Source organism: Alexandromys fortis, unplaced genomic scaffold (assembly GCF_014885135.2).
Source record: "Alexandromys fortis isolate MF-2015 unplaced genomic scaffold, M_Fortis_MF-2015_v1.1 scaffold_71, whole genome shotgun sequence".
Taxonomy (NCBI): Eukaryota; Metazoa; Chordata; class Mammalia; order Rodentia; family Cricetidae; genus Alexandromys; species Alexandromys fortis.
The window spans coordinates 2,780,609-2,793,027 of record NW_026067954.1 but is presented as its reverse complement, the minus strand read 5'-3'; the positions used below and the strand labels follow the sequence as shown (position 1 = coordinate 2,793,027).

The 12,419-nt window shown below is 44.2% G+C and overlaps 1 protein-coding gene across 4 annotated transcripts in view; it reads right to left on the bottom strand.

Moving 5' to 3' along the window:
* The window catches only part of Dym (dymeclin), a 254,863-nt gene extending 243,333 nt beyond the window's left edge, over positions 1-11,530 (bottom strand). Inside the window, exons 1-2 of one of the 4 annotated variants that reach the window (XM_050151614.1) lie at positions 11,029-11,530; positions 7,666-7,804 (exon numbers count right to left, since the gene is read on the bottom strand). The gene's annotated coding sequence lies outside the window, so the exon portion shown is untranslated. The remainder of the gene's footprint in view (positions 1-7,665; positions 7,805-11,028) is intronic. The other 3 variants (XM_050151613.1, XM_050151615.1, XM_050151611.1) reach the window with 3 other exon arrangements.
* Between the last annotated feature and the right edge of the window lie 889 nt (positions 11,531-12,419).

Genomic DNA, 12,419 nt, shown 5'->3' with positions numbered 1-12,419 from the left:
GAAGAACATTTTGGCATCAGACATGAAGATGCAGCTTGGGAGTTTGCCATGCTGGTTTTTGGTCTTGCAATGGTCCAGTATTTCCTCACATGCTTCCTTTCACCCCTTTAGGAATGGTAATGCATATTATGTACCACTGTATGTTGGAAGTATGTGATCTGGTTTTTTATTTTGATTTTACAGGGAATTATAGTTCCTTGAGTCTCTGAAGAGACCTTGAACTCTGGACTTACTTTTAAACAGTACTATAATTGTTATAGTCAAATATGTAGGTTCATATATTTGAATGTTTAGTTATCAAAGAGTAGCATATTTGAAAGGACTAGAAGGATTAGGAGGTGTGGCCTTATTAGAGGATGAGGGTCACTGAGGGTAGACTTTGAGGTTTCAAAACTCTTGCCAAGCCCAGTATTTGTCTGTCTCTGTCACTTTCTCTCTATACCTAGGGATATGGATGTAGAACTCTCAGCTACTTCTCCAGCACCATGTCTGCTGATCACTACCATGCCCCCCACCATGGTAATAATGAACTAACCTCTGAAACTAAGTGAACCCACAATAAATGCTTTCTTTTATAAGAGCTGCCTTGGTCATGATATCCCTTCACACCAATTGAACAGTGACTAAGACATATCCTAATTAACTCAAGCAAAACCAACAAAGAAAGTCAAACAGGAGTAGGATCTTATCAATACACACAAACATGCTAGTTCTTCTACTAGACTTAGAGCTTGCCTATAAGAAACAATGGTCCAAAAGTGGTTACTTTTAAAGAATGGGACTAGGAGTCAGCAACATGGGACCTAGCAAAGGCAACTCTACCAAGCCCAACCACCCAAGCTTGGTTCCCAGGACTCACACATGCAAGGAGAACCAACTCTCCCCTTGCTGTCCTCTAACATCAAGACTTGCATAGTGGCATATGTATGCCCCCCCACACACACAAACATACAACAATAAAGATATAAACTGCATCTTAAATTATCTTTAAAGAAGCCGAACGGTGGTGGCACATGTTTTTAATCCCAGCACTCAAGAGGCAGAGGCAGGCAGACCTCTGTGAGTTTGAGGCCAGCCTGGTCTACAAGGGCTAGTTCCAATACAGGCTCCAAAGCTACAGAGAACCCTTTCGAAAAGCCGAAAAAAAAAAAATATCTTTAAAGAACAGAGCTGGAGTCAGGCATGGTGATCACTTTTAATATCAGAACTTGGAGGCAGAGGCAACTCAGATTTCTGAGTTCCAGGTCATCCACAGCTACATAGTGAGACCCTGTCTCAAAAAAAGAAAAACAAAGTTAAAAAAGAAAGAAAAGACAATCTGTAGAATTGGAGAAAGAAAATTTATTCTGTCCTTCTGTACTGTTTAACTTCCCCCAACAATAAACATGCTATCATTTAAATTTTAAAAAGAAGGGAAACCTCGTGTTCTCTGTCTGCTCTCCTAATAGGAGAACCCAATGTGCTTCGGGCTTGTGCCAGTGCCTCTAAGTGAGCAACTGAAGGCTATATACTTAGTCTTGACTTCTCAGTCAAAATTCAATCATAAATCTTTACTTACTGGACATTTGGACATTTTGATTTGATGTCTGGCTCTCAAATAAAATATTTACATTGAATCCATCACTGTATCACCAAATAAGGAGCCACTTTCAAAGGCAGTGCTTCCACCAATGCTATCACCATTCCTGGTTCACATTTCACTCACACAGCCACGCATTCACTCCCGCGAGGACTGTTACAGACGGACAACTAGGCAGGAAGGTGACAATCAAGAAGAAAAAGTAACAAAACCAGGTCCCTGCCACTAATGAACAAAGCCCCCTTTTTTGGAAAAGGGAAAATATTTTTGTGCTGTCCTTGTTACATATGGTAACATCAAACTGAGCCTGGCTCCCATTAAATAATTTGCTTGAAACATGAAGAGAAGATGCATGCTGTCTGCACTTTAAATGGGGAGGCTAACGTAACACTTTTCTACCTGTGTAAATTATAGATCCTTAATTCATGCACCCTGTGGGAGCTTAATAAAGATTTATTAAACTGAAAAATAAAATAAATAAATTTTAAAAAAGGGCTGGAGAGATGGCTCATCGATTAAGAACACTGACTGTTCTGCCAGAGGACGAGGGTTCAATTACCAGCATGGCAGTTCACAACTGTCTGTAACTCCAAGATCTGACACCCTCACATAATGATACACACAGGCAAAATGCCAATGCACATAAAATAATAAAAAACAAAATACTGATGCAAAAGACAGTAAGTCAATAGATTAGGGTAAATGACTATGCTGGAGTTATTTCTATCCAAGAAGCTATGGAAATATGAAAGAATTTGAGGTCGAGTATGTACAATGGCACTTTCAATTAACCAAATTATTTCCTCTTTCTTCCTCTTTCTTTCTTTCTTTCTTCCTTTCTTTCTTTCATTTGAGGCAAAGAGATGGCTCAATGGTTAAAAGCATCTCTGCTTTTGCAGAGAACGTAGGTTTAGTTCCCAGCAACCACAACAAGCAGTTCGCAACCACCTGTAACTTCTGTTCCAGGGGATCCAATGCCATATTCTAGCCTCCACCGGCACCTACACGCACACCCAGACGTACATACAATAATAAAAATTTTTAACATAAATATATTTTCTGTGTGTGCATATGGGGGAAGAACACATGCCATGAAGATGTGACACCTTCTACACCAAAGAGGAATCTCATAGCTGGACCAGGGGACTAGAGAAACAGACAATGGTCACTCCCCAAAGAACACCAAGGGCTCAGGGAATGATGGGAAAGTCTCTGAAAGACTGTTCCAAGTGCTATGTTACCATTCACCCAGCAAATGAAAATAAGACAGGCAACGGAGGCGCACAAGGGAATCAAGGTGGAAGTCTTAAGAAGCCAGAGCAACACCTTTAATCCCAGCACTCGGAGGCAGAGGCAGGCGATCTCTGAGTTCAAGGTCAGCCTGGTATAGAAGAGTGAGTTTCAGGTTAGTCAGGGCTATACAGAGAAATCCTGTCTCAAAAAACCAAAAATAAGTAAATCAATAAATAAAATAAAAAGATGTGGGCTGACAAAGACAAGAGCAGGGAGTGTGTATCCTAACCAGTGCTGCTAAGGAAACCCCAACCTGAGTGTCTGCTAAAAGGAACACCAACAGGAAGAGAGTCAGTTCACCCCATGGAACCCTGGGAAGATTACAGAATGTAGACAAAAAAACATGAAATCAAACCAGGTGAACGGCTGCCTGTGGGACCTTGTCCATGGGACCAGCGGCTGACTGCAAGGACCTGTGACTCTAAGGCCAAGGTGGGAAGGCAATGAGGTAGAAGATGAATGCAGGGGGATACACAATACACAGTTACACAATAGGTTTCCCAGCCTCTGAGGCAGAGGATTGGAAGATTCAACTCCAGAGAATCCAAATGGCAACCCAGGACCCAAGGATGAAGGATTCTCTCCCCCAGGAAGCTTTAACAATTGCTTACCAACCCTTACAGCAAAGCCTACCACTCCTCTAACAGGCTGGGTTAGCGAACACCTTTAATCCTGGCACTCCAAAGGCAGAGGCAGGTGGATCTCTGTGAGTTCAAGACCAACTTGGTCTACAGAGCCAGTTCTCAAGTTCCAGGACAGTTACAGCAGTTACACAAAGAGGCCCTGTCTTGAAAAAGAAGGGGGAAAAAGTCTCTAACATGAAATAGAGATGCCAAAACAAACCAGAGAAAGGACTCACAGAAAGCAGATTGATCTGAGAGAAAATTTAAGTTAACATGCTCCAAGAGATAATAAAGCTCGGCAGTCCCAGTAACAACAGGAAACCTAATTCATTACCTGCTATGTCCCTTAAGCCCTAAGCTGCACTGCAAACACACAGACTCGTTTACTCTTCACTATCCAGCGAGGCGGTACTGGCTCTCACTGCCAGGCTCATTGAGAGCAAATTGTGGTACTCGGGTCAAATCTAGCCAGCTGCCTAAATAACAACCTTTAAGTGGCTACCAAAAAATATCAATGAATACTTTTATGGCATGAAATGAAAATGTCGGTGCCCATGAGAAAGCCTTACTACAACACTGCCGTGGTCCTTCGCTTACAAAGCTTTTCCTGCCACGCACATGCAACGTCCCAGTCTATTTCTACTGCTACTCCACACAGCACAAGCTTCCAAGAAAGATGCACATACCTCAGTCGCACTTCAGGTCTGCGCATGAGGCGCAGTGGCTCATGTCCATAAGCCCAGCACATGGGAGACTGAGGCAGGAGGACTGTTTCAAGCGTGAGGTCAGGCTGGACACACAGAGTCTCTGACTAGTCTGCCTATAGAATGAAAGTATCTCACAAACACAAAAAAAGGAAACAAAGTCAAACATCTTCTAAAGTTCTTCTGACATTGTATCTTTATTATTTTTAACTATGTATACATGCACATGAGTGCAGGTGCCACGGAGGAGGCCAGAGTATAAGAACTGGAGGCCATAGTATAAGGACGTCTAAAATTATAGGCAATTTGTGAGCCTCCGGGTATGAGTGTTGGGAACTGAAGTCCTCTGCAAAACCAGTACAGGCTTTTAACCAATGAGCCATCTCTCTAGCCCCTTTAACAGTTCTTAAATTTTATTTATGTGCACTGTGTACGTGAGTGTATGTCACATGTGTCAGAGTGCCTTGAAATGGAGTTATAGGCAGTTGTGAGCTGCCCGATATGGGACTGGGATCTGAACTTGGGTCCTCGAGAAGAGATAGAAGTGATGGCACATGCCCTCAAACCCAGCACTCAGGAGGCAGAGGCAGGAAGATCTCTGTGAGTTCGAGGCCAGCCTGGTCTACAGAGAGAGTTCCAGGACAGCCAGGGCTGCATAGTGTGACCCTGCCTCAAATGAAAAAAAACAAAACAAAAAAAAATTAGAAGTGCTTTTAAAAGCTGAGCTGTCCCTCCAACACATCTCTTATCTTACTTAATGTCAGGCATTTAATTGCTACTAGCACTGTAGCTATCTACCAGAAGAACACAACACAGCAAGCTTTGCAAGACTAAGCATTCACCAGAATTCCCTAACCTGTACTGCCACACAGTGCTCAGGAGGGAGAGCAGGGATGAGCAAACCAGACCATTTCAAACAAAGCACCTAATCACTCACAATGTCCTCCCAAAAATAACAAGGGAAAATGAGGCCACAACCAAATTAGATCTCAAAATGGTTCATCTGATAGCCAAGTAAAGAAATACATGTATAAATGCTGAGTCAATTAAACTGTATTGCATTTCAGAAGCCAAGAACTGTGTCCTGAGAAAAATCTAGTATTTGACTTAAATTTAATATTTAAAGTGGGCCGGGCGATGGTGGCGCACGCCTTTAATCCCAGCACTCGGGAGGCAGAGGCAGGCGGATCTCTGTGAGTTCCAGACCAGCCTGGTCTACAGAGCTAGTTCCAGGACAGGCTCCAAAGCCACAGAAAAACCCTGTCTCAAAAAACAAAAAAAAAAAAAAAAAAAAATTAAAGTGAAAACAGTTACTCAAATAAAGAAAAAAATAGTCTATGTGGAATAGTGATAGTTGTGATTATTTTCAAAAAATGCCGGAAAATATTAACCAGAGTAGCTGGTGCTTGCTACCAAGCCTGATGGCTTGCGTGTGGTCCCTGGAATCCACTGGCAGGAGGACAGAAGTGACTCTTGCAAGGTGTCCTGACCGCCACAGGAACACACCAATCAAAAGCTAGATAAAAGAAAGGAAAGAGAGAAGGCAGCCTGCACTAGCATCTGTAAAGATGTGACCAACTGACAGACCATGGTGGGTACGGTGGAACAAAGAGAACCTGAACAAACTTACAATCCCTGAAGAAATGCAAGATGTACAAACTCTGCAGGGTCTTGATATTATGTCCTAGGAACTCAGCCAAAGCATTCAAAGGCCCAAGCACTGCACAGAAAACCCCTATCGACATATAGTCACTGTTCCAGCCCCCAATACTAGCAATTCTTTACTACCAATAAAAAAAAAAAGGGCCTTTCTAACCAGGCATATTCCTGTCTAACTAGAAGATACATTAGCATCTCCTAAGTAGACAGACAGTTCTTGGCACTCCTTCCCCCGCTACTTCGATATCTTAGCTCCAACTCCAGGAGTCCTCCTCCTGAACCCAAACATCAAGGTCTATGTCCCAGGAATGACGAAGAAACCACTCGGCCCCAAGACAATGGACTGCCATACCTCCGGACTCCGTCCTGTGAGAGACACATTAGTCACATGCTAAAGCTACCACGCTCCAGGTCGAAACCCTAATCCTAACAGATACAGGAGGCTTTGAACGGATAAGAAAAAGGGTGGAGGACTGATCGCCTGAGATATTTTGAAGGAAGAGTTGTCAGAACTGTCTCTCATTCAAGTACTAACCAGACCCCACCCTGCTTAGCTTCTGACATCAGCCAAGATTGGATGTGTTTAGGGTGTTATGTCCATAGATGAGTTTTCATGACTGCAATCCCCACACTGGGGAGGCTGAGGCAGCTGTTGCAAAATCAGAATAAGGTTCTGCTACACAGTGAAAACCTGTCTCAAAAATAATAATAATAATAATAATAATAATAAAATAAAATAAAATTTAATGATAAACTCACCCCAAAAGAAATGTACTATTGGGGGTGCTGCAGAGATGGCTCAGTGGTTAAGAACACTGGCTGCTCTTCCAGAAGAACAGGGTTCTGTTCCCCATACCCACATCGCAGCTCATACCCCTCTATGACCAGGTCCAGGGGAATCTGATGCTGCCCTCTTCTGGCCTCCCCAGCACTGCATGATCATGGTATACAAGCATACATGCAAACTGAACTCCATATACAGTAAATAAATAAAATCTCAAAAAAAAATATTTTAAAGAAATATACTATCCTATGACAAAGGAAAGATTTGACAACCACTTCTGAAGTACAATTTTGAAAGAATTCAATAAAACTGGCAAGGCGTGGTGGCACACAACTTTGGTTCCAGTATTTGGGAGGCATAGGCATAAAAATCTCTATGAGCTCAAGGCCAGGCTGGTCTACATCCAGGTCAGCCAGAGCTATACAGTAAGACTTTGTCTCAAAAAATTATTATTATGATTACTATTATTATTACAAAAACTTCAAAAATCTAAAAGGAAGGAAAAGACTAAGTGTTCTGGTAAAGAAGACTTAATAATCATTCCCAATTCTTTAAATTAGTTCAGTCTAGAAATAAATAATATAAAGACGACCCTACAAACTAATTACCAGCACATTAAGTTCAGAAATTAAGCTCCACTTTAAAAATAAAAGACTATGCAGGGTGGTGGTGGCACACACCTTTAATATTAGCCAGCACTCGGCAGGCAGATCCCTTCATCTGAGGCCAACCTGGTCTACAAAGTGAGTTCCAAGACAGCCAGGGCTACCCAGAGAAACCCTGTCTCCAAACTCCTCCTCCCCAAAAAATATTGCTAGCGAAATGAAGCTTGAAGACGAGAGCAGATATGCAGAATCGCCACTGCCTCCCTGTGAAAAGATACACTAAGGCACACCACCATTAGAGAGCCAGGTGCCTCACACCCAAGGCCAGGAGGCTTCCACAGCTCGTCAGCAATGTGGAACAGGAAGGAGAGGAGCAAATGCCACCTTGTCACTCTGCTTTCTGGCCCACAGCACTCACCCAAATACAGCTGAGTCACAGTCCTTGAGAAAGAACTTCAAGTCCAAATCTCCCAGTAGATCAAATTTTCTCTCACTCTGCAAGAACCTTCTTTTCCTTCTGAATTAAGGGTATCCGGGAGAACCCTTGTCTTCTCACCCTGGGCATGAAAACCAACACCACCACAGAGAGAGAGAGAGAGAGAGAGAGAGAGAGAGAGAGAGAGAGAGAGAGAGAGAGAGAGAGAGAGAATTCTGATTACAAGTATCTAACATTTTAAAAACATAATAAAGAGGCCAAAACGAATAGCCTGGGCTATGTATAGTCAGACCCTATTACAGAAGGAGAGGGGAGAGAAGGGAAGGGAGGAGAGGGAACAAGGAAGGAGAAATGTCACATGGTGTTAGATGGCTTTATGCTTACTCACTTTTGGAGCTCTCATTTGCCAAAGTGACACTGCAAGGGCCACAGGTGTTTCTCAGCACTTGTTTACAGTCACTGACAAGTCCCAGGCACGGCCTCTCTGCTCTAGCCAGCCCATCATCTGCATCCAGACTTAAGTCTCAGCAAAATATTCTAAAGTGTGCCGAGATGGACAGAATAAAGCCTCCAAAGGCGTCCACATTTGGAGTCATCTGCGTAACTCAAGATAATGTTACCTCCAAAAGGGACAGCCACAAAAGCAGGCATGGTGGCTCAAGCCTGTAATCCAGCACTTCAGAGGCTGAGGCATAAGATCTTTTAGTTCAAGGGAAATGGAGAGACTTCAGAGAGGTGACTGAATTAAGGACAAAGAAAGTGGGGGCTAGGAGATGTTGTCGGCGCAGTACTTAGCACACATACACAACCCAACCTCAGCTCTCCACACTCATGCAAAATCAATAATAGCAGCAATAATAATCTCTAAAAAGGCAACACGATATAAAATTAACCTGGATTATCATATGAAATTGGTCCAATCACATGGATTCTTATGTGAAGGAGTTGCCTTTAGCCCCAGCTCTCAGGAGAGAGAGGCAGGTGGATCTCTCAGCCTAGTCTACATAGTTCTAGGACGGCCAGGGCTACAGAGAAACCCTGTCTTAGAAAAGAAACAAAAAAAGAGTGAGTCACTGTCACAATATTTCATTTATTGTTTCACAAAGAATGAGCCACACTGAGAGTTCAAAGCAGAACTAAAGGACAGCAGGAGCTATTGGAGAAGCAGGAGACACTATGGTTTCTTGTTATTTCAGGGAAAGGAGTTTATTCTGAAGCCATTTTGAATGACCAAGGCCTGGAACACAGATTCAGGTCATCCCAAAGTCCATGCTTCAATGTGGGACGACACTACATATTTCATCAAGTGAAACATGGATGTGTTTCTACTGCTCAGGCCTCTCCTCTCAGACGGAAACCAAGGGCAGCAGGGCTCCAGCTCTGGCCCAGCCTAGAGCCCCGGCAGCGCACTCAATAAGCTATTCTACAAAAGTAGATAAAACCTAAAAAGAGACCAACTTTTAAAAACAAGGTCCTTATAAATATTAATGACAGTGTGAAGTTAATATTATAAGCATGCCGGCAGTATGGGACGGAGACCAAGCTCCTGCAGGTACTACTGAAATGCTATATTTACAATTACTTTAAGATAACAATGAGGGGGGCTGGAGAAATGGTTCAGTGGTTAAGAGCACTGACTGCCCTTCCAGAGGACCGAGGTTCAATTCCCAGCACCCACATGACAGCTCACAACCGTCTGTAACTCCAGGATCCAACACCCTTGCACAGACATACATGCAGGAAAAACACTAATGTGAACAAAATAAAAATAAATTATATATATATAATTACATATATATATAAGATATATAAGATAACCACGAGGGAGAACAGGCTTGCATGGAAAGACAGACGGAACTAAACTGGCATTGTTAGAGTGGGTAATGGTATGTGAATACATTATCTTAGTTCAATATTTGTTCTTTTTTTTCTTCCTCATGATGCTGAGAATCAAACCTAGGGCCTTGTGCATGCCAGGCAAGGATTCTACCACTTATACAACTTGAATGGTTCTTACCCTGTGGGTTGCAACCCCTTGGGGAGGATCAAACAACCCTTTCACAGGGGTCACCTAAGAACATTGGAAAACACAGATAAGTTACATTACGATTCATAACAGTAGCAAAATTGCAGTTATGAAGTAGCAGTGAAAATAATTTTATGGTTGGGGTCACCACAACATTAAGAACTGTATTAAAAGGTCACAGCATTAGGAAGGTTGTGAACCACTACTCCACTTTTTTCTCAACCTTTCCACAAAGCAACAAGACCTTGACCAAAACAAACAAAAAGGAGTGTTATAACACATTTCTTTTTGATTTTTCAAGACAGGGTTTCTCTGCACAGCCCTAGCTGTCCTGTAACTCACTCTGCAGTCCAGGTTGGCCTCCAACTCAAAGATCCGCCTGTCTCTGCCTCCAGTGCTAGGATAAACCACTGTCAGGCTAACACAGACTTCTCAATAGCTCAATCCCCTTCCTATTAACATTGTTCTATATCAATTCTCTGTGTCTTAATAACCTTGCAATTTGTTTCATCAATTATACTTTGGTCTCAATTCCTTCTGCCCTACATACTAACTTTATAAGCTTAACCAAGTACCCCAATCTCTAAAATGCCTGTTCTTCATCTTCCAGATGAGGATATTCATTCTTGCCCAGTTTCTCCGAGCTGCCAAGATTATCTAAAATGAAAACTCCAGAGCAGGACAGTCGTTCTAGAAACCCACAAACTTCATCCTCCGCAGCTACCGTTCACCCATCTGACAGATAGTCTTCCTCGACTGAGCCCTCAACTCAGGCACAAACATCTGGTTCTGGTAAAAGTACACTGCTCCCAACCACCTCCACTCCCATTTTCTCACTTCCCTGCCCAGCATCTCCTCTCTAGACCTTCAAGGATCCTGCTTCCTCTGTCCCCAGCCAGTCTTTGCTAGCCCCATTACTTACAATCATGCCCTCGCTGTTGTTCAGTACTTTCTTCCCCCCCCCCCTTTATCGCTCCACTTCCCTCAAACCCCACTTTGGACCCTTTTCACCCTTCAACGAACACCCAATGACTCAAGCAAATCCACCAAGGCAGAAAATAGACTGATGGTTGCAGGGTGTGAAGGGGAGAAGGAACGACTGCTAATGGGTACAGAGCTCTTCCGAGGAGGTAAATAATGTTGTGGGATTGCTGTAAGCCGATGTGAAGAGACTAAAAGCTAGTGAGCTGTACTTTAGTGGTACTTCCAAAGCATGCATTTTACAGTACAGAATGATATTGCCATTAAAAATGTGTCTGTCAGACGCGCAACACGCTACTGCTCGCCCTGCCCACCACACGCCCATTTGTCCAGCCAACCTCGGCGAGTGTCCGGAAGCTCCCGTCGTTCCGGCAACCCCTAGGTCCCCGCGGGCCGGTCGGGGGTCCAGTTCACTTGGTTCTGCACACCCGGGCGCCGAGGGGTCGCCGAGCTCAGGGCAGCCCCGGGGCGACCCGACCTTCGGGGGCCGCAGCCCTCCGGCGCGCGGTCGGTCACCTCAGGCTTAGTCCCAGCGGGGCGGTGCCCTGTCAGGGAAGCCCACCTGGGTCGGCGGCGCAGTCTCCCCTTCCAGCCGCGGAGGGCGGGCGAGCGGGCAGCAGGGAAACGGGAGCGCGGGCGCACAGCGGCCCGGGTGTGATCGCCGGCTCAGGGCTCCATGGTTCCGCCGCTCAGCGGCTCCGGCTTCGGCTCCCGCTGCGCCCCGATCGCAGAGATGTCGGTGCAGAGTCGCTGGGGCTACGGTGAGAAGAGGGAAGCGGCTGAAGACGCGGATAGGGACTGAACGGCCGGGCGCGCACCAGCAGCAGGCGGTCCCGTGGCACGCCGGACGCGTGGGCTTCTGGGAAATGCAGTCCTTCTGCCGTTCCGCCCTCCCAGCGTCTCCCGGGCAACCACATAGCCACGTGGCAAAGTGCAGCCGCCCCAAACTCTAGCCTTCGGGGAGCGAGAGAGTACCTGACTGGTAATTTAAGATTAAGGCCCCTGTTAATTCCTGCTGGATAACCATACCAACGTCAACATTGCAGGCTCTGAAGAACTGAAAAATAAAACATTTTTAACAGAAAGATCTAGACCCTTCAAAGCAATATAATCAGGACGAGTCTCACCAGAGTGAGAATCGATGTTGTGTAGTGCCAAAAGTATGGTATTTGTCTGAGAGGCTAAAGGAGGATTGTTCAGAGTGAACAGCATACTGAATGAAAAGTCAGTCACAGCTGCAAAGCAAAACCCTGTCTCAAAACAAAATAGTATGGAATTTGAGCCTGTAATCCTAGTACTTGAATGATGAAGGCCATTCTGTTATGTAAGGGGGTTGGCCAGCCTACATGAAACCCTGTCTTATAGAAAAATATGGAATTTTAAGTAAAATGACCTGAGGTTACCAAATTAACACCCTTGAGTATTAACCTATCCTCATCTAAATTACGTACGTAATTGTAGCCATTGCAGTGATAACCATTCACATTATGGACTGTTTCCTATGTGCTATTCACTGATATTTTATTTTTCTACGTAACCCTACGAAACAGCTATCACTATTACTTCCATTATATAATCGCCATGTGCCAGCATTCTCTGTAAAGTGCTGTACAAATATTAGACTTTACTTTTACATTATTTATTTACTGGGAGGGGCAAGTGCATGCCATGGCACAAGTGTGCAGAATGGAGGACAGCTTACGGGAGCTGATTTTCTCCTACACACAGG